Here is a 26526-nt window from a genome sequence, read left to right as displayed (position 1 = left end):
CTCTACTCAAGTGTAATCTACTCCCCAAATCAGGCAAAATGTATGTGCTTTAGTGCAAAATAAATGTGAGAAGAAAAATTCTACAGATTACAGTGAAGGTCATACAAGGTAATGAAGTAACTCAAGTTGAACAGGGTCTTTGGCTTCGTGTTGCCACATCAGCATGTGCTTCTCTTCTCCTAAGGGCGTGTGTCAATACTTCTTTTTCACTTGGGAATAGCATAATGTCTCTACTACACTATTAGTAGAACCAGATAGTTTTAGAGACAATAATTCTGTATTAATAATGTGAAGGGCTTGGAACACACTTTATAAATAGTGCAAAATCAATAAACTTAAAGTCTTAAGTATTATGAATTCAAAATTTTAATAGTTCTTGGTTTCCATATTTGACACATTGATTATAAATATATTTATTCTGGTTTATAACAATGTATTTTTTGTGATCAAAATATCAACAGTGATTTACATTAATCTCAATTCTGTTGCTTTTGCAAAGGATATATATTTTCTTAAATTTGGCTAATAGATAGAAATATAGTAACCTTGTAATATTATGATACAGTCATTTGTTTATACGGATAAAATTCAGCGTCTTATTTTGTGAGAAACTTCTTTACTGATCTTTCTTAAACCCCTGCTCAGATGTAGCCCACACAGCTCAGTATCCAAGTGGGTTCCTTAGTAAGGAGAACAGGTACTGTCTGTAACATGAACTCAGTGGCTAGCTCTTTGATCACCTCCCCCTGCTGGGGGAGCAGCCTTGCAAGACCACAGAGGAAGACAATGCAGCCAGTTCTGTTGAGACTGAATAAGCTAGGGTCAGATGGAAGGGGAGGAGGACCTCCCCGATCCATGGACATGAAGAGGGGCATAGGAGGAGTTGAGAGTGGGAGGGTGGGGTTGGGAGGGGAGGAGGGAGGGAGCTACAGCTGGGATACAAAGTGAATAAACTGTAATTAATATAAAATTAAAAATTTAATTAAAACAAGAGAATTTGGACATTGAATTTTGTATTTGAAAATCATTTCTATGGAAGTTAATTAGATCTTTGTTGATGGTGGTCTCTTTGACTGACATCCAGGGGAAAGAGGGAAGTGAGCTGTCACAAAAATTTAGATGACTTTGCAGTAGGGAAATTACTATTTTATGGACATGGGAGCACTAATTTCAACTAATGTTAATTAACTCTACCTATAGAGAGTCCCAGCAGCTATATGAAAGTGACATTGTGATATCCTGCAAAGGCCTTGTCCTCAAACTACCATGGCTCAGGGACAAATATGAGATGTCTACGCTTCAGAGGGTAATTAAGTGCTTTCTGTGTTGCTTCTAAGATAGAAAGAGGCTCTTTATGCTAGAGAGCATTTCCCACCAGTGCTTCTTTCCTCATTCTGCCAACCAATAAGAAGAGAGCAAGTCTATGCATCTCAATCTTCAACTTCCCAAACAACCGGTGTGGTCCTCTCAACCCAGCCTGTGCATTCTTCTCAATCCCTGAGCCCAGAAGCTCCATCCCTCCAAGCCTCCAAATTATGGCTCTGAATGTGTACACACACATTTAACAGAACAGGAGGATCTAAGAGAATCCAATGCCTTTCTAGGTAGACATACTCATCTCTCTGGCACATTGCTACATACCTATCCTGTGTTCAAGAAACATGTTCACAAAGCATGCAGGCTTTGAATGTCCTTGAGATATGGGAATGGAAGTTATGTTATGGGGAACCTCTCTGAACATTGGATTTTGCATTTGAAATCATTTCTATGGATATTAATCAGCTCTTTGTTGATGGTGGTCTCTTTGGCTGACAGCCAGGGGAAATAGCAAAACTGTCTGACTAATTGAATAGTTTCTCAGTTTGTCAGAGTCTTGAGTTTGCTTGGCATAGCTTTGATCCCAGTTTCCTTTTTTTTTTTCTCTCTCTTTGCAGCTGAGAAACCCAGTGACATCATGTAAGGGTCACTCTTCACTGAGAAGCAGAGTAGATTTGGTTTGGACTCAGTCACCAGAATCATCTCACTTTCTGATTCTGTGTTTGGACCGTAGAGAGGGACAATGAGAGTGAAACTGCCAGGACCACGAAGCGAGCCTAGGAAGATGCCCACACACCCACTCCCTGCTCTCACTGCATGAAGACCTCCAGTACTCCGAAGACCCTAGGTCTTTGCAAAGTCAGTCATTTTCACTGGTATTAGCCAGGAGCTGTTTGGGAGAAAGAAATGTGGGCCATTGTTACATGTGCAAACTGGAACACTGCAGGGAATGGAATCTTCAAGCTCCAGCTGATAATCTCAGGTATCTGTGTGACCTACCACCTGCTCACACATCCAGTCCTGTCCTAATGATGTAGGTAGATTGCTTCCTCTAGAAATGAGCAAATAATTCAGAAAGGGTGAGAAAGGCATGGTTCTGCAGTGTAGAGTGACTCTGTAGATGCTCTGAATTTGTGTGTAGCCTGCTAATCCAGTTTTGGTGCGGCTATAATAAATTCCTAATTTACAAAGTAGACTAAGCATGTAAAAGGGACACAGACATACACTGTCCTCTTTCTTTTATATAATTAGATAAATTCAACAATGTGCCCTTGGAAAGTTATTTACCTTTGTTCCTATCAAGCTCAGGGTCCCAATGGAGTTATAATAGCAATTATCATTTAAATGGCTGCAATAATTGAAGAGTGGGTAGATGACTCATAAGTGACCTACTTACCTTCAAAAGTAATTCCCAACAATTTGCTGAATGAAACAGTGAATCTGTTATTTTTTTTAAGTTAATAAGCACAGAGTCTGGGGAGATGACTCTTTCTGCTAAGTGATTGTTTTATATATATACAAACATGAGGACCTTCCCATGAACTCAAACAGGCACGCACGCGCGCACACACACACACACACACACACACACACACACACACACACACGGGGAGAGAGAGAGACAGAGACAGAGACAGAGAGACAGAGAGAGACAAAGAGAGAGAGACAGTGACATTTTAAAAATTTGTTTTGTTTTTTTTATTATTATTATTTTATTTTTTTTATCAGTTACATTTTATTAACTCTGTATCCCAGCCGTGTCCTGATCCCTCATTCCCTCCCAGTCCCTCCCTCATCTCCACCGTGCCCCTTTCCAAGTCCACTGATAGGGGGGACCTCCTCCCCATTCATCTGATCCTGTTTTATCAGGTATCTTCAGGACTGGCTGCAAAGCCCTCCTCAACTAGCAGTGTTTCCAAAGCAAAGTAAAAATTTGTTAATGTAGCTCAATGTGTTTTTCTAGCATGTTTGAGGCTCAGAGTTCTATCTCCAGTATTACCAAATAAATAAATAAATAAATAAATAGCTGTATTTTTACTTTTTAATTAGCCTTTGAGATAGCCTCATTCTGTTGTTAGTAGAGGCACCTCTGAAGGATGTTGTCCTACTGAAATGATATGAAGAGCAGCCTGTAGAAGCAGGCGTTCTTAATATGTGACCTGGAGAAGCCCATCCCCTCAGGACTGTGCTAGAGCAGCGCGTGGGGACAGCTCAGCACAGTTACCTCTGCAGGAAAATGTTAAGGGGGAATGTGTGGATTTATTTCATGTAGTACAAACGCTTTTAAAGTTCTAACTTCAATTACAAGGTATAAATAAAACAGACATAGAAGAGTAATTGAAGATTTCTACAATAAATTCTCTTGAAAACTTTAAAAAGTATTTAAAGTAACATTTGTCCTAACTCTAGTGTGACTTCTTAAATAAAGATTTTACAATTTAGCTATAACTGGTAAAGCAAGCCTATAATCCCAGCTACTCAGGAGAGTAAGAGAGGAGGATTACAAATTCAAAGACTTCCTAGCTTGTGAAGTGAGTTCAAGGTCAGCATGGGCAAATAAATGAGACGTTTAAAACGTGCTTAGTATATAGCTCAGTAGTTGTTTTCTTACCCAGTAGGACAAGAGTTCAGTCCCTGATTAGAAACAAAAAGTAGAAACTCAATGAAAAAAAAAAAAAACGAAAACAAACTCATGATTCATTTTTCTTATTTAATATCATGCAACTTTTATACTTCTTCACCAGATTAATTAGACAATTTGATAAGAGCCTAAATATAATATGTTGCAAGAGAGTGATGATCTTTTTTGCTACAGTGTTGACAGATGAACCATAGATGAACAGAGCTCTGTGAGCTTATGGCTTCAGCATTCAGTGCAGAAAATGAGTTGCTTTTAAGCCACTAGGTCTACAGAAGCCTCCACAAGATGGTGTATAAATAAGATGTACCCATATCACTCCCAGTGACTTTCAGATTCTGTAGCTATTTTATAGTAGAAAGCTGTTAGTGAGAATTAAAGCCTTGGAGGCATCTCGGAGCAGCACAGTGCCACCCCATGGAGCACTGATTGCTCTTAAAGGCTAATGTGATTGTGTGCCACCATTAATGGTGAGATGGGAAAGTTTCAGAGCACTGTCAGACTCAAATAAAACAATCCTTTCCATGTCCTCCAAGCTTACTTGTATTTAAGTTGCACATAACCCCCAGTGTTTCTTATTTAAAAGCCTGACACTCTTGGCTTACACTTTATAAGAGACATGCTTGACTCAAACTTTTTGGCTGATGTGCAGTTAAGCTGCCTAGCAAATAGCCACTTTTGCTCATCTGCTACCTTGTCCACCCATGATGCTGGAGGTAGGAGTGAGAGTCATGGAATCTGGTAACTAAGCCATGAACCAAAGTATATGGGAGATGAAAAGGCAAAGACGGCACCAAAAACATGAGATTAGCAACATGGCATATGCTGCAACCTAGAAAGCAACATATTAGGGCGTGAACCAAGCCTTGGGGTACCTAAAAATGGATCCCATTAGCAGGCTTTGGCTTTTTTCTTAGGTCTCAGCTTTCCTCTCCTATAAGCAGGAGGACAAACTTCTCTTATCCAAGATTGGGACAGAGAATAAGGAGTAGCACTGTCTATAACAGCTACTACAGTTATCCAAAGTTGAAGATGGTGTAGTGAAAATGTGTGCACACACTTTGAATGACGCCATCCCTGCATCTGCTGCTTCTTGTCTTCCGAGAGGGTAGAGATGTGAAGCAGAGGGGAGTGGGGACAGGCAGCATCATCAGATAGTCAACAAAGAAAAGACAAACCTGGCAGAGCTCAGGGCTCAGGAGATCCTGTACAGCCATGAGGACCTGAGTCAAAGCCCCTAGAGTCTATACAGAAATCCTGATAAGGTAGTAGTGTGTACTTGCAAACCCAAGATGGAGGAGACTGAGACAGGAAGATCCCTAGGGCATTTTCCCTCAATCAAAGACTGTCTCGAAAAATAGATGGAAAGCAATTGGCAAAGACATTCAGCATCAGCTTCTCATCCACTCATGAATACACACATGCATACACACACGCATGCACACACAAAGACAGGGAAAGAGGAAGAGAGAGGGGGAGAGAAAGAAAGAGAAAGAGAGAGAGCTGCGCATATAGTCTAAGATACTATGCTTATGTGAACTAATTATGTAAGTCCTATTTTCAGGATCCCTCCCATATAGATTGCCCCATCACATTTATCCTCTTGGTCTTATAGCACTAAGAGACACACTATACAGTGTGCTCTAAGAGTCTGCATCTGTCTGTTTCAGGGACCTTCCTGTCTTCCAGTGTTCCAAAGAAGAGAGACATACAAAATGGAGCTTTCATTCTATGGTTGTGTGGCTATATAAAACCATGAACATTACATGACTTTTCCAAGCTACAGGGCAAGAAACTTAAACCCTAACATTTCAGATTCTCCCAATTGTACTATGAAAATGAAGGCTGGCTGTATTCACTGCTTAGCTTTACAATGAAGATTTAATGAATGCATAGCCCTGCTTATTATCAAGAACAGGCCTGGCACAAGATCAATGAGCTCTGCATCCAACAGTGATGCTGACATCTAAACTCTCCCCTTCTTAACAGGAAAACAACCTGCCTTGATTCAGAGCTCCTCAGAATTAAACCAAATGTATGATGTCTGCTCTGTAAATCTATGACTCCACAGAACACACTAACAGGAAAGGGCTTAAAAAGAACCTCGGGTACACACTTCCATTAATTATTTTAATCTAAAGACGTCAATGAAAGCAAGTATTTGTTTCCATCAATATTTTGCAGTAAGATTGAAATGCTCATGTTTGGATTGTAAGAAAAAAGGTATTTAGGATTTTTTTGTTAGTCAAAGTTTGAGCAAAGCAATATAAATCAATAGATGTGACATTGATAGATATATAATAATTACCAATTTATATGATTGCAAAGAGTGGGCATGCCCAAATCTACAAAGCAGGCTGCTGGGAGTGGCAGAAGAACTCCACTGGAAGCTGAGTCTGCAGTCTACAGAATTTTGATCCTCAGGGAAACTTCAATTCAGATCTTAAATCATTTCAACTGGTTTAATTAAACTCAGTAACATAACACAGAATAATGTTTCACAGGGTGTCACTGGATTATAGAGGGAAAAATTTCTATAAAATATCTCTCAAAAACCCCGAGATGAATGAATCAGTGTCATTTTGACCAAATGTTGGAGAAAACAAGTCTTGGCAGGAAGGAGTCTTCTTAGCTCATGATTTCAGAGAGTCTAATTCAAGGTCAGTTGGCTTCATGTTCTGGCCCTGTTAAAACCTACATCATGGCTGTAGGTTTCTTGGTAGACAAAAATTCAGAGAGAGGGAAGATATGGCCAGGGATGGAATAACCTCAAGATTTGCCTCTGGTGGCTTATTTTTTCAGCTAGACCCGAGTTCCTGAAGTTTACAGAATGAGGTTCTAGGCTTCAATATGTGAGCTCACAGGAGTACATTTCATCTCAAACCATATTATGTTAGTGCTGAACTGAATAAGTGTGTTCTATAGACCTGTCAGTTAGACACGTCAAGCATCTTTATGTTACTTAGTATATAACTTATTTTTATATTAATTTCTCATAGAAATCCTAAGTGGTAAGAATCATAATCATAACCCATATACCAACCTATAATCAACATTGCCCCAACTGTGAAGTGTTGTGTATGCATGTGTGGTAATAACCAGTACCTGAACCATGTGTGTGCTTGGTTTCAGAACCCGTTCTACCTACATTTGCTACAGGAAATCTGTCTTTTTCCTCCTGAATCCTTGGTCTCCTTAGATGCCAGGCTCTTGTCAGTAGATGTGATGTCTACTGTATTCACACACATGCAAAGCCACACATCTATTTGGACTTCTGCATTGTTTTATACATCCTTTCTATTTTCGTCCACTAGAATACAGTGATCCAAGAGAACAGAGTCCACTTTTAAAGACGGAAATTTTCTCTGCACCCTATTTGCCTTTTATCTTTTCAGGAGACATTGGGATTTTTTTTTTTTTATGAGAACCAATTTACACATGGAGATGTCGCCCATCAATTCGGTTCTAGCACCTAAGTCTGCGTATATAGTCCTAGCAATGAGCTACCTACTGGAAAAGTGGACAGGATTCTGTAGAATGTTTTTTCTCCTCAGGAAGGAGTCAATGTCTCTCTTCTGCTCTGAGGTTTTTACACATCTATATCCAGGTAGATTTGGCTCAATGTGCATATGACTTTATAGCTTCATATCTGCATACAAGTGTTAGTCTACAAATCAACCTGTTTATGCAGAGTATTGTCCCTGTAGAAACACACTTTTTTTTAGATTTCTATTAAACTCCCTTTAAGAAATTTCCATGCATTTTACTTGTAAATGAAATCAAAGACTCTTTTTTATTTCGTAAAGCAAAGAAACTATTTTAAAGGTACTTTTGTTTTTAAAGCAGTTTATTCTTCTAAGACAGAGTAAGTGATTCGTTTTGTTTTTATTCCCACTTTTCTTCCTTTCCCTGAAGCTATTTGGTAGGTAGTAAAATGCTCTGTGGTTTGACTGGGGCAATCTTAACACAATTGACAGTAATAAGAATCCCATGGACACCAGAGGCCTTTGCCACACTGGCCTACTGTCTGCAGAGGGCCGTGTGTTGATTTCATTGCTGGCTTTCTGTCATGAGTGCTGTTTGCCTCCAAGATATTTCAGTGCATGGGCAGTTAAGATATTTTCTTGACAGGCAGCCAAGCAAGCCAAGTATATGATTCAATTTCCTAGGAGGAAAAAAAATTTCTTCCCATTTATTACTTCTATTTGTGTCACAGATATGAAGGATTTATTTGTTTTTTAATCAAAGCATATTTTATAATTTATGGAGGAGAGGGTATCCATTTATTACATTACACAAGACAATTTATTTATAAAATTGTTATTAGCTCATATATTGGGCCAATATTCCCTTCCACTAAGAATAGATGAAACAAGATTGCTTGTAAACTTGTAACATTCTCCACGTCCCTCTCACTCAGAAGAAAGAGCTGTTGCTTCCTTATCTCCTGACAAGAAGTATGTTCTCCACAGAGGAACTAGAGCAGGCTGTCATATGAAGCTGAGTTGCTCTTCCACCTCTGTGCAGAGTCCTCTGCCCCCATCTTCTCAAATCTTTTCGTTAAGCCGTTAAGCCCCATTGCTGGTGAGGCTCTGCAGCACAAGTACCACACACTTTTTTTTTTTCATTGACTTTGGTTAGGACTATATCTGAACTCCTCTTTTTTTGAATAATTAATTTTTTCCAAGAAACAATAAGCTTCCTGAAGACAAAAACTGATTTTTTATTATGAAAAATTTCCCACCTACTTTCAATTCTCAAGCCGACTCAAGTGATGCGTCCAAATAGTCACTTTATCAAGATAAAGTTCTTCACCAGGCATGGTAATGGATGCTTTCATCTTAGTGCTCAGGAGGTGGAAGCAAATGGAACCCAATTCCTCAAGCATCCTGGACTACAAAGTTTAAGCTCAGCATATGCTACATACAAAAAAAAATATAATTTTTAAAAGGTCCTTATTTTCCTCAGGTTTTAGATTACCAGGCAAATGATACAATACAAGTGAACATGAAAGACACCACTTTAGTGTGTCCTCTAAGGCACAAGCCAGTGAAAGAGTTCTATTGGACAGATGCTGAGGTCCAAGAGAATCCCATGTAGGCACCTTTATGGATCATTGAAGGTCCAAAGGAATCACGAAGCTAACAGAGTCAAAGACACAGTGGGTAAGAGTACTGTACTGCTCCTACAGAGGATCAGAACAGAGTTTGCTTTCCAAAGGTGATACTAGCTGATTCACAACAGCCTATAAGTCCAGTTCCAGAAGATCTGATGTCCTCTTCTCACCCCCTGACATACACAGGTACATACACAGAGACACGGACATACATGCCCATAAATAAAAATATGTAAATCTGAAAGAAGAGATGGATGGCACTACAGGAGAGACAAGTTCGGTCTTTGCCCCCTAACACATACACACCCTCTCTCTGCACCTGCACAGACACATACACACCCTCTCTCTACACCTGAACAAAGACACAGGTGTACAGCCACACACTTAAATATATGTGAAAGAATACATGTAGCAGGGAGGGTTTAAGGATTGAATGAAAGAAAATAATAAATATAAATTGGTTTGAATTAGTGTAATTGAGAGATTCATACACTGATCAAATACTCACAGGGCCACTAAATGAGTTCGTCAGACTGGATCCCACTTTTGGAAAATTCGGATGCACCCGTAACCACTCAAACGTATGCACATTCCTTCCCACTGTGGTAAATACCTGTTGCACATAACGGATCATCTGGGTGACTTAGTCTGAGAGGCATCACCTGCCTGTTTGCAAAGAATAAATGGAATGAGCTGTTCAACATGTAGCCAATAGTTCTCCTCGCGCACAGACTATCTCTAAAAACTGGTTGTATAACTGCAGGTGTTCACTCCCCACTCCATGTTGTAATGTCATAGTCAACATCACCAGTCTTGAAGGGGAGCGGTCGTGGCAAGAAGAAGTTAGAGATGATCTGAAGCAAATATCCATCCTCACCATATGAGGGTCTCTATTTCTACGTGAAAGACAGGAAGGCTAAGAAATGTGGATCTGAGGAAGACTAAGGGTTTGATGGGGCGGTAATAAGAAGCTTTCTACTAACTAGCCTTGAAATTTGGTCCAATCCAGAGATTTTGGATTTGGGGTTTTGCTTTCCTGGGGTGGGAATGGTTTGTTTTGTTTTTCTTAGAATCTGAGAGAAAGCCTGACTCTCATTGTATCTGATTTTGGTTTCTGTCTCACTATCATCAGAAAGTCAGACAGAGTTTGGGGTAGGCTGCCACAGATCCTGTCTTTAAGAAGCTGTCTTGGGGCTCATTAACTTAGGATGAACATATTGTTGTGTTGTGTGTGCATATTCCTTGGTCTCTACATGGTAGCTGAACGCTGTGTTTCATTCTTTTGCGATTGCAGAAAGATTGCGTTCCCACCAATGCCTGGGTTTAGGGCTCTGTCTACCTGCAGTTGGCTTGTCTTTCTTTTAGAAAACTCTCTTCAGGGCTACTGTAAAAGCAAAGGGTGTGTTTCTTTAGGAAGAAAGGAAAAGAGAAGAAGCAGAATATGGCAAAAAGTAAGTAAAGAACTAGATGAAAGAGAGTGAAGGAAGGAGGGAAGAAGAAGGTAAAGTATAGAAAAAGAGGTTGGAAGGAAGGAAGAGAAAAAGAAGAGGAGAGATAAAGAGAGGAGAAGCAATGGCAGTGAGGAGGGTCAACAGAGACCATTCCTGGTATCCAGTTAATTCTTTCTCCCTTTATTGTATATGAAATGTCATCAACACAAAATAATCTGTTTGGTATTATCATAATTATCCCTCTTGATAATCCTCTACAAGTACTATCTATATTTGTAAAATATGTAAACAAATAGAAGGGTAAATAAAGACAATAATTCATATGTACACTAGATATTGTGTAGAAATTTCATCTTTCATAAAGTCTTTCAACTTCATTTTAACCTTATAAATACTTTTTATTATACAAATGAAACACAGAACACTTGAATAATTTTTATTAAATTCACATATATGACAGATTTTGTATTTTGAATCAAACAAACCCCCATTCATCTATGTCATGGCACAAGTTGTTTTTCTGAAAGCTTTTTATAAGTGCAAATAATACTTGTGAGGCAATGCATCCTGGCTCATATGAGCATAACTGCACTTCTCCTGAAGATAAAGAATGGCCATAAGAGATAAAGTAAATATCATGTGTCAACTTGGCATTCTTGTGAAGGAGAAGCCTTGGTTCTATATAAGCACATTGACTCCAGCAGGAACCCTGTTCACCAATATGTTCCAAAGGAAGTAAAGTAGACAGGGGCTCATGAGCATATTTCCCAGATGAGAAAGCAAAGATCAAGGCAAATAGACAATTTTACTATGCTATGTGCCTGCCGTCAGTGACAAAGATGAGTCTCCTAAATCCCCCTCCAGCAAGACTTCCCATACCTACTCTTGTATCCAGGCTTCAACTGTACAGACTATATAAGGCAACTGAGCATATTTACTATCTACTACAAAATGAGACTCAGTCAGAGAGTTCAGACTAACCTTTCAGTCAGAAGAAAGGTAAAGACAAATCATTTTTGTAATCACAAAGTTCTGCCAGATGTACCACTCACCTTGAAACGTGCTCAGGGGTTATTAATGCCCCCTCAGCGTCTTGATTGCCCTGCCTTTCTGAAGCTAAGATGTTGCAGCGGTGCCTCTGTGGCTTTGATCACAGGCAATCAAAGGAGATTTGGTATAGCTTCCAGGGAGCCTTTGGTGCCTGAAAAGTCAGAGCGCTGCCAAGCAGCATAAGCCCATACAGAACCTCCATGCATCCTTCATTCCAGATCAGATTAGGATGAGAAGGTGCTGTTGGCCCTCAGTGGCTTGCGGCTTTAATGTTCCAATCTGCACTTTTTTTTCCCTGCCCATTCCAGGAAATAATCAGAAAAGCAATGTTACAACCTGTTGATTGTTCTTTGCTGAGCCTTACTTTCCTGTTCTTAGCAAGGAAGAGAGCAGTTCTGTCCATGAGTGGTTTCAGCAGTTTGAATTATTGCGTATGAATCCTTTTTGCCAGGAAGATTTTTTTTTTCAATTGATCATGAGTGCTTTATCTGCCCAGCAAAGCTTGTGGTCATTGTATATGTATATATAAAGATTTTGCCCAGGGTCACCCAGGCCTATTGTGTTTCTGGCCAGGAAATCCTCATTCATTTGGTGTGTTTCTTCGTTTTCGGAAGCTGAGTTTGGACACTTATTTAAGTTGCTCAAGAAAGTCCCCTTCTCTAAAATCATAGAAGAATGACTGAAGTAACTGAGAAAGAAGAACTCCAAGATACCAAAAGTGTCAGGGTCTCACTGTCACTTCTGCTCCCGTGACTCTCTCTGCTCCCGGATTTCCCCCAAAGACATGGATCTCCCACTCTGCTATTTGGGTGCAGCTCCTCTATAGTATGGCTGAGGCAAGCTTAAGCAAACAGTCTTCATAGTAGATCTGAATTCTTGGTGAAAATCCTGACAGGACAGGCCCTGTGCTATGTAAAATAACAGGTAGCTGAACCCAAAAGCCTATAAGAGTAGCATTAAGAAACCTAGTATGTTAGCTTTCTATCTAGGGCTCAGCAAAAAAAAAAAAAAAAAAATATTAGAAATGTTCAGGTTATGAGTTTACCTTATTGATTAAGATTAGAAAAGGTTAAGCATGGTGAAACTATGTTGGAGAAAAGAGTAAATCCAAAGTTTAAAACACCAGCAATAAATAATTGAACATTTCTTCTGTGGTCTATGAAGGTCATGACTGAGATTCATTCATATGCCTTTCTGCTCCTGGCTCTCCCTTTCCTCCTCTTCTCCCAAGAGCATCTCACTAAACTTGACCACACAGGAAGCCAAGCCAGGGTTGAGGATTTCTTTATTGACCATGAAGAGTGAACACAGCAAGAATGGGGGACACTAACAGAATGTGTGTGACAGGGTAGGAGTAGAGGTAGCAGTATACATCCTCTCAGAAGGATGCCTGTGCTGGTGGGAGGACGGGACTTTGAAGAGCATGGACCATCTGGCTTCTTGGTTTCTTTGCTGATCCCCCCCACACCCTACTATATAGACAATCCTTGAGAACTCACATTTCCTTGGTACACTAATATGCCCAGGCAGGTTATAATCAAGACTTGCTGTCCTGGGAGCACTCTTGCTGATTTAAGGAAACTCTGATTCACCACTTTTATTTAATATTTTTGGCCCTCAGTTTAAGGAACCATTTCATTTAAAAAACTATGAATTTCTTTGCTGATACAGTGTCTTGCAAAAAAAAATGTCAAAAACAAAATAAAATTATTTATTGTGATGCTGCAATGCAAGTGTACTTGGTGTAAATTTATACAATATGATTTTCCATCTGAATTTTATAAAATGGCTAACTGCAATGACACCTTTTCTATTTCTGTGATAACATCCTAATGTTAAAAATCACAGCATGTGCATGTGAACATTAAAATCCACTGGCTAATACTCTGAGCATGAAAAAGAACACTTTCACTGATCTCTCTGCTTGCTAATCTTCCACTGGTAAATTCAACCACGTGATGGCTCATGGCCATCCATAACTGCAGTTACATGAACTCAAATGTCTTCCTCTAACCTCCATGGGCCCCAAGCATGAATATATTGATGCACAAATACATGGAGGAAAAACTTCCATACAAGTAAGTACATAAATAAATAATCTAAAAGCAAGAACAGAGCAATACAAAGATGGAATTACAATCTACAGTTTACATATGTTCTCAGAGGTACAGTGAATTTCTTGTAAGCAAAATACCATTGAGACATATTTTTGTTTATTTGTTTTTAATTCATTCAGTCACGTCATTAAATATAAACAGAATATGCCTCTTAAGAGGTAACTATCGTAAGGCAAGGTCTACTAACAGCCATTTTATAATCCATTTTCTGGTTTACTATAGTTATTTTATCTGTGTTTCACCGTCTTCAGTGTGGGTAGGTAATTTGTTGTAACAGCAGGATTTCACTCCTTACTTGTTGACTTTGGTTTGCCCAACAGACAATTCTCTTTGTGTTTATCATAATGTTTAAATTGACATCATTTGACTATAACAAGCTGGGTGAAAACTATAGCAACATAGTACCATTAAAAAAGCAAGAAAAAAATGTTCCCAGAATATCAATTTTCAGTTTATACCTTTTATACTGCCTATCTCAGCATATTAATGAAGTTCCTTTTAATTTTTAAAATGCACTAAAGGAGTGGATAGCCTATGCAGCAGTATTAGAACATATTGGATATATCTGAAGTTATTCTTTCCCATGAGTTTTAAACCTTCTGATTTATTTTTTCAAATGAGTTTCTCTTTCAGCTTAAGCATTTCTTGTAGGGAAGATCTGTTGTGCATATATTGTTTCAGAATTCATTAGTCTGGGAATATTTTATCACTTCATCATTTCTAAAGAATATGTTCTCTCAATTCAATATTCTGGGTGGCAGGTTTTTATTTCCTTTCAGTACTATGAAAATCTCATATCACTCTTTGCTAGTCTCTAAGTTTGCTGCTGAAATGTCTACTGCCAAGATAACTGATATTATAGTGTTTCTTTCTTACAGCTGCAATTGAGGTTCTTTTTTTATCCTTTGAAATCATGACCATATGTCGTGGAGTAGTGAGCCTTTGTTGAGTTCTACCTGACTGGTGACCTTTGACCTTTTCTACCTAGATATTTGTTTAATCTTTAGATTTGTGAAATTTTCTGTTATGCTTTTTCCCTGTTTGTTTTGTAATTATCTATTCATTTTTCACTCCTATTGCAGCCCCCTCCCTCCTCTCCTCAAGGTCTCACCTTCTTTTCCTATCCCCTCCCCCTCTCCTCAGAAAAGGAGAGCCTGCACTTCAAGTCACATCAGGACTAAGGGCATCCTCTTTCTCTAAGGACCTACAAGCCCAGCTAGGGGAAAGTGATCCAAAAGCAGGCAACAGAGTCCATGTCAGAGACAGTCCCGGCTCCAATTGCTAGGGGACCCTCAGGAAGACCAACCTTCCATCAGCAACATATGTGTATGGGATGTATATCCATTCCATGTGTCCTCTTTGGTTAGTGGTTCAGTCTCTGTGAGCCCCCATGGTCCTCTGTTAGATGACTCTCTTGGTCTTCTTGTGAGGTTCTTGTGCCCTCCAGGTCTCTCTGTCCTTCCCCCTACTCTTCTACAAGACTCCCTGAACTACACCTAATGTTTGGTTGTGGATCTTCGCATACGTTTTGATCTGCTACTGGGTGGAGCCTCTCAGAGGACAGTCATGCTAGGCTCCTCCCTACAAGCACATCAGAGAATCGTTACTAGTGTCAGGAATTGGCTGTCTCCTGTGGGGTTGGTTTCAAGTTGAGCCAGTTATTATTTGGTCCTTTCCTCAATCTCTGCTCTATCTTTATCTCTGCACATCTTGCCAGCAGGGTAAATTTTGGGTCGAAGGTTTTCTGGGTAGGTTGGTATCTCCTCTTCTCCACTGGAAGTCCTGCCTTGCTATAGGAGGTGGACATTCTGTTTTTGAATACACTGTTTTTCTTCTTTTCATTCTCATATCTTTCTTCTATATAATGTAACCTACATATCTATTTCATTGTTTTCCCAAAGTTCCCATAAGGGTTCTTCATTCCCCTCATTCTTCTTTATCCCATAACAACATGTATAGTCGAACAATCTGTCTTCTTCTCCTTATTCTATTCTGCTACTGATCTTTTTTTATCAGGTTTTTGCTTAGTGTGCATTCCATCTCATGTATTTCTGTTTGACTGATTGAAATTGTTTCCTTCTCTCTATTGAGTTCTGTTCTAGGGTACTTAATCACATTCTTGTTTTCTTGAAATAAGAAAACACAAGTTTTCTTAAAACAGATGTTTTAAATTCTCCATTCAAGGTTTTATCCATATTGGTTACTTTACTCCAACCACACTGGTTTATATTGTTGATAGCTGATGTATTATCCTAATCATTAATTGAAGTTTGTTGTTTGCTGAAGGTTCTTTATGGTTATTAGCGTGAAACATCATTTGGGTACTAAAGGTTAAAATATAATCTATTGGGTTTGTAATCTGACTTTCTCTCTCTCTCCATCTCTCTCTCTCTCTCTCTCTCTCTATATATATATATATATATATATAATAAGTAAACTTCTGATTACCTCTGAACCTACTTGTTCATGTTATCTTATTTCACACTATATGGCACTTAAGTCCATGATTACATGAATCAATTATTATGATATTGATACTACTTTAATACTAAAGAATAATCCAACCTTTTTCCCCAAAACTTCAGTTGATATAAATCTACTTCAGTAGGAACTAGGAGAATACCTAAAAGGTTAGTCTTTTTGCTCTTAGCTCTTTTATGTGTTTAGAGCAGCCAAAAAACTATGACAGCCACAAGCAATCACCCACAACCATTTACCTGTGGTCAGACACTATGATATCTGGACGGACTCACCATAGAAATAATAAGACAAATCTACCAGGCCACATTTCAGACACCAATACAGGAATTCCATCAAGCCTACAATCTGTCAAGACTAGTATATTACAAGGTAGGTTGAAGTTCACATTTGTCTATCTATTGCTGAGGTTACAGCCATCCTGGGCTTCCACCAGACATGAGACATTCTAGCTGCAATGAAATTCTAATATTCTGGGAGCTCTTGTGCCCACATAACAATGAAGGTAGCACAAAGACTCTGCTTCTAGGCACTGGCCTGAGAACAAGTGGCAATATGGTCTATCCAGAGTTATATTTGACATGCGAACAGCTCAGATTTTAAGGCAAAGTCCTGTTTTACTTTTCTACCCTAGTCCTAGCAAATGGAAACTTACTCCACACTATGACGCTCGAGGTTTTCTGAGGAGTGGTAGAGTTAGACCTTTGGCTACTAGGGACAATATTAACTATCTTAAAACCAAGATTAAGGCTGTTTCATGCTGACTTTTATAGCACAATCCGGAAGAGTTGGCTCAGGCTCACTCCACATTGTCAATGAGGCGAGCTAAGAACTTGTTTGTCCCACAGGTGCCCAGGTCCCCACTTTATATAAAGTAAGAATCAAAGGCCCAATTTGTTAGCTCTGGGCTGGAAATATAAATCTTTGGTTCCTTCTTGCTGGGTCCCAACAAAACAGGTCTGGAACTGAGTTCTAAGACAAAGTCTTATGCTACTTCTGAGGTGATTGAAGTCTTGCTCCTTTCTCTGCTTTCTGAGGCTTGGAGAACAATGATGATGTAATTCCTCACTCTAGCTAATGCAGGTCCAATATCTGCATCAAAGGGTATTGGAGAAGGAGTCACTGGACTATGTGAAATTCCTGAATTCAATTTTACAAGCTGGAAGTTAAAGTCTGGGATTAATTCACTCTACCTAACCCCAGCCAAAAGACATTTCTCCACACTACTTGCACTTCATCAATGATGTGACACAATCAATTCTTTTCAAGATATCTTTTCTTCTTTTACTAAATCCAACCATAGTCTCACATCTTGGGTTCACAGCTCTTGTGAAGTAGTTTGGTGCTTGAGTAACGGCCTACACTGTTGTGTGTGCAAGATGATCCTTGCAGGTTCTTGTTCACTGGCATTTATTCTGGCTCTCTGGAGATGCTAGATCGTATGGTTAAATAAGTGGTACATGAGGAAAAAGTGGCTCACTATTTGGGAAAATATAAACTTGAATTCTCTGCATATGTAATATTGAACCCAAAATGTGCAAAACAATGGAATAATGTAATTTCTAGAAGAAAGAGTGAACAAACACCAGTATAAGGGTAAATAATGCCAGTGAAACACTTTTTGATCACATAAAAACATTTAAATGTTATATTGTCACAAGTAAATTCTGTCTAAAATTAATCCACAAATAATTGTTGGTTTATATGTTTACTGAAGCAAGCAGTTGGGTTTATCAGCCAGTGGTGGCATGTGTTCAGACAAAGCTGATCTTTTTTTCTCCCAGATTGCCATTAAACATGTTTTGGGTGAGTCAGTGATTAAAAAACATTGTCCTGGTCTCAGAAAATGAATGTCGTACTGGGACATCTGTTCACTGTATCTCAAATTCAGCATGTTTCATTTTCTGAGCATTTCTAGCTGGTTTCTCCTTCCTCTCTATACTTAATTCCACACTTAATGCATTTCTAATAAAAACATGAAGCTCCATACCAAAGATACACAGTATGAATTTGGAAGAATTACATGATGAAAACTTTTCTTCCTTCTAATCCTTTTTTAACAACAGGAATAAATTAAACACAATCATGTTTGCATGAGTGACTATTTTCATTTAGGGAATCTTGTATCCAAAGAGCCTGCAGAAGTAGGTAAAATACTTGTCAGAGTTTTCCTAAACTCATTTGTTTTTATTTGTGAACATATGGTTGAGATTCTTTCTTGACAGAATACCAGGAAATTAATTTTGATATGTCACTATAAATGAGACCACTGTACTACATCCATAATTAAATATTCGCCAGCATCACTCACTGCTTTCAAAAAGAACTGTGTTTTCTCCTATAGCAAAGGCCTGGAAAGTGATACCAGGCAGTTTCCTAATGATGAGCTAACATAAGAAATTACATGAGGATCCAAGAATTTGTCAAAGAAAATAACAGCCACAAACAATTTTCCATCTTTATCAACATGAAAGATCACTGATGAGATTTTTACACTAAACAAGTAAATAACTGTTGGATAAGTTAAAATATGACAAGTTAATAAAATGCCATGTTTCAGCAATGCAACTCAAATAGCAAGCTCTGAAACTTTGTATGAAATTAATATATCATAATGGCTTACATATCCTTCAAGAAATAGTTCTCTTTTAGTAGGACTTTTTGCTTTTCAAATAAATATCATTTTACATTATCATCCCGTGTATGTCCATGTACTGTTGGTCCATGTCTGCATGAATAAATGTACATGTGTTAGGGAAGAGCTCAAAGTCTCTATTGATCTGATTTTTTTTAAACAAAGTCTCTCCCTAAACCTGGAGTTCATTCACTAGGCAACGCTGGCTGGCCAATGAGCTCCAGATCCTCCAGTCTGCCTCTGCAGCACGGGAATTACAAGCATTCACCCATGTGCCTCACCATTTTTTTATTTTATTATTATTATTATTATTAATTACACTTTATTCATTTTGTATCCCCCTAAGCCCCTCCCTCCTCCCCTCTCCATCCCACCCTTCCTCCACTTTCAGCATGCATGCCCCTCCCCAAGTCCACTGATAGGGGAGGTCTTCCTCTCCTTCTTTCTGATCTTAGTCTATCAGATCTCATCAGAAGTGACTGCATTGTCATCTTCTGTGGCCTGGTAAGGCTGCTCCACCCTCAGGGGGAGGTGATCAAAGAGCAGGCCAATCAGATTGTGTCAGAGGCAGTCCCTCTTCCCTTTACTATGTAACCCACTTGGACACTGAACTGCCATGGGCTACATCTGTGTGCCTCACCTTTTACATGTTCTCCAGAGCTCTGAATTCAGTGATCATGCTTCCACAGCCAGCACTTTACTGACTAGGCTACTTCTCAAGTCCCCTGAAAACTGTTTAACAATTCCAAGGGAGCAAATAAGAAAGATTTTTGTTGTATGATAATTTATAGGATAGTCATTCCTAGTCGGATGTAATACTTTCAGAAGCTATTTTCACAATGGTTTCAGGATCAGCCTCCTCACATTACCTGCTGCTCTTTGTGTTTTATTCCACTAGTGCTATTTAACATCAAAGAAGAAGAGATTGATGTTGAACCTGTTAACTCACCAAGGTCTGAACACAGCTGCTCTAAACTACAGTCACCAATTTCTAATCATGGCCAGATAGCCTTTCATTCCTGAAGAGATGTTTGTAAGTTAAGAGAAAGGCCACGAATACTTTTGAAAGTTAGTAGGAAGAGAAGGGGCATGCCTTTCAGGAGTGATTTCAGGGGTTGGGATTGGTCTGGTGTCTAGGAGTCAGGACATGTGTAGACCACGTAGTACAGAAACACTTCCCAGGAGAACCGTGAGCAAGAAGATTTATTTCGCTGAGTCAGCTTCTAAATGTTCAGCTTTCGCCATCACCTCTCTTCAGAATCAATCACCCTGAGAAACTGCTCTCATCTGGATAGCTTCTTGTTGAAATTTCCTTTTTTTCCCTTCGAAGGCAGAGCCGAACACCCATATTTTCCTCAGAGCTGCCTTGGGCATTGGTGAAATGCCTTTACTATGATTGAGTGACCATCACTCCAGTCATGAAATAATAAATCCTTTAGCAAGACCCGTGTTCTCAGACACACATTCTCCTTGTCTTATCATGCCCTTACTTTCTGACAAACCTATTTTAAGTTGAACTATAGCACTAAAAGGTACTCCTAAGCTAACACATATTCTGATTTAGCAACACAGTGCACTAGAACCTTGATTGTTGCTCTCGTGGTCACTGAGCTTATGGGGAGTTGCTGGATATCACTTTTAAGCATCAGAAGTGCAAACCTGTAAAAGACGTAAATTCAAAGGGCAGTTTGTATTGAGTATGTATGGCTTCAGTTCATCATTAAGGTGAAAAGTCCTGAAAAATGCTATAAGTCAAATAATGGCAGGAGAAAAACCATTGACTTAACCATAAGATAGCCAAGGATTTATACCATTTAGTGATAGAACCAAATCTACTGAGTTTATTCCCAGGTAAGCGCAAGATCAATGGGCAAAAAGAGAAAGGGGATCAAAAAAAGCTTGACGTGTTATGACTTGCAATGAATAATACTGAGGATGTGTAGTGTTTCTCTGAACAAAGGCATCAATGGAATTTTTTGAGCTTACTGTGAGTTCATTTTGAAGGGTAATTTTGTCTCAGCTTCATTGTATGAACCTGCATGGATTCCTAACAGTAAGCTGTACTTAGCTGCAATAAATCCTGTGTGTGTGATTGCACCTGTTACTATTCCTAATTTTGTTATGTGGTGCTGATGCGTGTACTCATAAAAACCAACAGTTTGTGGGCTGAGGATGTAGTTCAGGGGTACTTGCCACAAAGGCTTTGAGGGCCATATACTATGGACATCCATGAGTAAGGCTCACAGCATTAGAAGAGATAGTCACCATCTACAGTAGAGTGGAGAATGGATAGGAAGAGGCAAGTCTTCAGTTCTCAAAATGCCAAGAGAGAGATAGCATCATGGCCATAGGTAGTCATAATGAGTCCTTAAAGGAAGAGACAAGGGCCAGAGGAGAAAGCATTTTTGAGGAGATGGACAAGCTCCATACTTTGAGATACGGCATAGTCTGGACTAGTCTAGATGTCAGAGATCAGGAAGGCACTGATAAAAGTAAAGTTATAAGATCATCCTTAATTAGGGCTGGGAGGCTGCACTCACCACAGCTGCCAGTGATAGGGAGAGAACTGAATTCTTGGTAAAAACTGTAATGTCACTGCCCCTTTTATCAACTCTATCCAGGAAGCGACGCTGCTGTTGTTTGTGGCCTGACTTGTGGGAAAGCTAAAAAGTCAGTTAGAGGGTCTATAACCTAACATTATTTATCCTGTCATGTAGTGTAGAAATTGCTCAAGTAATTAAATGACATGGCTATAACAAAATCCTTTCTATTTCCATCTCTCTGTTCAGCTAAGCAAGATTCCTGAGCTCTCTCATATGATGATTGGGAAGACTAAATTAAGGAAGTAAGGACTCAAGGAATAGTGACAGACACATAAATCCTGTGTGAGTGATTGCTTCTGTTACTGTTCCTAATCTGTTTATGTGCTCTTGACTAACTGTTCACTAATGAAAATGTAACAGTCATGGGCTGAGGACATGGATCATTGGCTAACACGCTTGCCACAAGGGCATGAGAGCCAAAGTTCAAATCTCCAGAATCCATGTGAAAATGCCAATGAGCGCTGTGTTCTGCCTGTAGTCCCAATGCAGTAGACAAAGCCAGACAATCCTCAGAATAAACTGGCTGACCAAACTAGCCCGAAATATAAACTCCAAGCTCACCAGGGACCCTGCCTCAAATATAGGTGGAAAGTGATGAAGGAGGACCCATGATGCAATCTTATACATCCACGAGAAAGCACACGCATATCCACTCAAGATACACTCTGACACACATATACTCATGCATGCACACACCAAGTCTACCCACATAAAACAACTGTTTAATTCGTAAGACGTTTTTAACAAAATATTTATCTCTTTAAAAACTAAAGTTAATACATGGCACAAATCGTTGATACATGTATTTGTGTGCCTATTGCCATCAACTTCTATTCTGCTCTTCAGTTTCTTCCCCAGCGGCCTCTGTGAAGACCTTCAGCCTTTATTTCTATGTAACCTCCTCAGGCTCACAGGAAGGGTACGTCTTTCCATAACTGTATACACCGACTTTTCCAAAGAGCAGATAAGTGCATTCTCAAAGTCAAATTATAGAGCCCATCATGCACCACAGACTTGCATTTCAGATGTCAATTGTGCTCAGCAATAATATTTTCTCAGAATATAGTGATTCACTGTGTGGGCACTGAAGTAACTTTATTCTGGGTCCCCAGAGCTGGAAGGAGAAAATATTCACAGGACCCCTCCCTCACACACATTGTGGGTGGTGGGTACCTGCCATTAATTGCTAACTGCCACTTGTCTGATGGGCCTATTATGCTCAGAAGAGCCGGAAAAATCTCCTTAGAGAGTAAAGCTCACACTTAACTCAAAACACTTAACTCATCTTATTTTCAAGATGTGCCTGTAGCTGTGGATAGGAATAAGGCTCTAACTGATGTGTTAGAAACAGTTCCCTTTTCATGCCTTTTTCTGGAACGTTCCCCTTCGATTTTGTCACCCCTGGCTTGGCTCCTCCACCTTGCCAGCCTCCTCTGTCTTTTCATGCTGCTTGAGCATTTCCTTTCCAATATTTTGGCTGAATGTTCAGCTCTGTTAGCAGAAATGCTAAGTGAGTGCTTTGAAGCGTCACCCAGTAAAATCCAGTTTTAGACAGCCCTCCAATTTCCCCCACCCTCCGGGAAACAAACCTTCAGTTTCTTTGTGCTCCAAGCAGAAGTGTTAGGGACAGAAATGCTTTGCAGGACCAAGATTTGCAGAAGCCGCTGGATGAGCCACTTGAGCGAGGTGTTGCAGCAGGCGCCCAGTAAAAGGACATTGCTGGATTTTTTTGTAGTTTGGATGAAATATGAGTTGATGGAATTTTGACAAGCAAATTCCAAAGGTGTGAACATGCATATCGTTTTCTTTTCACAATTTATTCATTATATATGCTGATTGAAGACCCCTCTCTCAACTCCTCCCAGTCCCACTCTCCCTCTCTCTTCCCTCCTTTCCCCTTCCCCCAGTCCACTGAAAGGTGGAGTTCTCCTAGTCTGCCATATGTCCATAGCTTATCAAATCTCATCAGGATTGCTTGGATCCTCTTCCTCTGTGGCCTGGCAAGACCCCATCTCCAAGGGCAAGTGATCAAAGCGCAGGCAACAGAGCTCATGACAGAGGAAACCCCTGCTCTTCTTACTCGGGAACACGCATGGAGACTGAGCTGCCAATTGGCTACATTTGAGCACGGGGTCTAGGACCTCTCCGTGCATGGTCCTTGGTTGGTGCATCAGTCTCTGCAGGACCCCCTGGCTCAGATTTTTTAGCTTTGTTGGTCTCTTTGTGGGCACATGAAATTTGCAGGCAAATGGATGGAGCTAGAAAAGATCATCCTGAGTGTGGTAACCCAGAAGTAGAGAGAAATGATATAAGGTGATATTAGCCATATAACATAGGATAAGCATAATAAAATCTACAGACTTAAAGAAGCTAAACACTAAGGAGGACCCTAGGGAGAATGCTTAAATCTCATTCAGAATGGCAAACAGGATAGACACTAGAAGCGATGGAAGAGAGGAAACAGGATGGGAGCCTACTATAGAGAGTCCTCTGAAAGGCTCTACTCAACAGGGGATGGAAGCAGATGCTGAGACTCACAAACTTTGAGCAGAAGGGCAGGGAATCTTATGAAGGAAGCAGTGAGGGAATAGAGGGACATGGAGGGGACAGGAGAGTATTGTTTTTTATCAGTCATGTTTTTTAAATAAATGATAATGATGTCAGTAAAAGCTTAAGAAAGCTTTCTCTTTAAATGCCTACTGAATTTCCCATTTAGTACCCATGTAAATGAATTTCTTTAACATATTCCTGAGGATAATCAGGCCTGTTTTCATATAATATCTAATTTTCATAATTTTCTCTAAGGGGAGTACTACAGTGTCCACAGAGAAAAACTCAAAGATCCAAAGAGAACGCTTACAGTGGTGATTTAAACTTGGATAAGGAGAGTTCAGTGGTGCAAGCCTGTGATCCCAGCACTCAGAGAGGCAGAGAAAGGCAGAGCTCTGTGAGTTCAAGGCAAGCCTTGTTTACAGAGTCCAGGACAGTGAAGGCAGAGAAACAGAGAAACCCTGTATAGAAAAACCCGGGGAGAAAAAAAAAAAAAAACTTGGAAGAACCTACCCTCTCAGTCAGGTGACTGTTATTTCACTGTTATACAAAAGAACTGAAAAGGTGATGATCTTTCTCACTGTCACTTTAAACTTCTACTCGATTTGCCTATCAGAAATAAACTGATCTTTCAAAACTTGAGATCATTTTGGTAATAATTTTGTCCTGCTAAAACTTAGATTATGAACTATAAGTATATAAATATCTGAATACACTGATTACCATTCATCCTATGAATGAAATTACCACAGTGCATTTTAATCATTTTCTATGTTTTTACACTTAATTTTATTTCCACCTCATAGTGGAGATTTGATTTCCTTTTCTATTAACAATCTTAGACCATTGTAAGAGCTTTATTAAGTCTCTTTACTTTTTCTCCTTAACACTGGCTTATCCATCTCTTCAAGGTTGTTTCAGTTTTCAATTATCTGTAACCTAATTCTCATTAAGTAATATGTTCTAGCTTCTCAGTCATATTTACATATTCTCTTTCTACCATGAATAAACAGTTTGTTTACCAAACCAATGGGAGGTGTGGGTGCAGTGGGGGAGGAGAGCAACTTATGATATTTTTTTAATTTTTTATTTAACTTTTATTAATTACACTTTATTCATCTTGTATCCCCCATAAGCCCCTCCCTCCTCCCCTCCCAATCCCACCCTCCCTCCCCTTTCTGCATGCATGTCCCTCCCCAAGTCCACTGATAATTTATGATATTTTAATGTACTGAAGACAGAATATTATAATCTGCTGTTGGGATCAAGTCATCATCAGCCCATATGCAACCTACAGAGAAGTTCAAAACAGATACCTTTCAAGGAGACACAGCCTCATATAAACTTGGTCCTTTCTTGTTTACTTGAGCCCTCTGAGCAATCCTTACGTTATCTATACTAACCTGCTATTGCATTACAAGTAGGAGGATACATGTATGCACTCAGTATTTGCTGTATGTCTGATGCTTTTCTAAGGCTTTGAGATAGGACAATGAATGAAGTAAACTCATTTCATGAAGTCATGTTCTTGCTACAGAGACAAGAATTAACAGGGAATCTCTAATACAGCAGGGTCAGATCCATGCTATGAAGTGCTATTTGATCCAAGGTATGGGATGAATGACAGCTGCCTAGGGCATCAAAGCATATTATTACTTACAGAAGTCTCTGAGAAGGTGCTCCTGTGTTGGAGACCAGGCCGTTTGCTGAGCATGCAGGCTGGGACACTGCGTGTCTCCGACTGTTTAAGCAATGTGTGAGGGTGCGCTGTGGTACAGGAAGAATGTCATCCAGCGGGGACAAGGATGTTGAGTGTAAATTTGAATGTGTAGTGAAACCTTGAATAACGTTGGAAAGAGGAGACTTGTACTCTAACTCAGGCATCAAAGGTGTGAAATCAACTAGAGTGGGGGAGAGAAGCAAGAAGAGATTGGACATCCTGCCCATCAAGGCCGGAAGCTTGGAGGTGTGGTCAGTGATGGAATTGCCTGAGGTGGCAGCTGTCACCTTCTCTCATGAAATTCAGCCTCTGTGGACCAGTCCAATTATGTGCCAGGGCTAATTTGCACTGACAGAAAAGTGCCAATCACAAAACCTCAAGATATTGCAAACTTACTGCCACCATGAAAATATCCAGTCCATAAGTCTGTAACTAGTAACAAGGCATATGTATTGATTTACTGATTGCCCAAATTTTAGAGAGTGATGATGAAAATCTTAATAGTTCATATTTAACTTAAAAGTTATGTGTTAAACATTGCAGCTACAGGTGGTTTCAGCTTAATTGAAAAGAACTTGTGTAAGAAAAAGAAAAAAAAACTTAACAAAACATGGCAAGTTTAATTATAACTTTTTTGAGAAAAATAATTAACAAATTGAGAAGCAATTCCAGTTTTAAAATCACAATTGAATTCGTGTAGTAGGTGGAATATAGTTAAATGCCTTTGGTCAAGATTAAACTATATACATAATTCATAAGAAGTAATTGTCTACAAGAAATTTAAAACAAATCATGTTATATATTTTAATATGATTTATAATTTTCCTAGCTATTCTAGTGTGCATGGAATT

At 39.4% G+C, this 26526-nt stretch overlaps 1 protein-coding gene across 8 annotated transcripts in view; it reads left to right on the top strand.

Moving 5' to 3' along the window:
* The window catches only part of Grik1 (glutamate ionotropic receptor kainate type subunit 1), a 385942-nt gene that overhangs the window by 169732 nt on the left and 189684 nt on the right, over window positions 1–26526 (top strand). Inside the window, exon 1 of one of the 8 annotated variants that reach the window (XM_060370697.1) lies at window positions 21606–21687. The exons of the other annotated variants lie outside the window; for them this stretch is intronic. The gene's annotated coding sequence lies outside the window, so the exon portion shown is untranslated. Of the gene's footprint in view, window positions 1–21605; window positions 21688–26526 lie in introns of those variants that run through there. 8 annotated transcript variants of the gene reach the window in all.

Source organism: Meriones unguiculatus, chromosome 17 (genome assembly GCF_030254825.1).
Source record: "Meriones unguiculatus strain TT.TT164.6M chromosome 17, Bangor_MerUng_6.1, whole genome shotgun sequence".
NCBI classification, from domain to species: Eukaryota; Metazoa; Chordata; class Mammalia; order Rodentia; family Muridae; genus Meriones; species Meriones unguiculatus.
The sequence above is the reverse complement of the archived record's forward strand: the minus strand, read 5'-3'. Positions and strand labels throughout refer to the sequence as shown.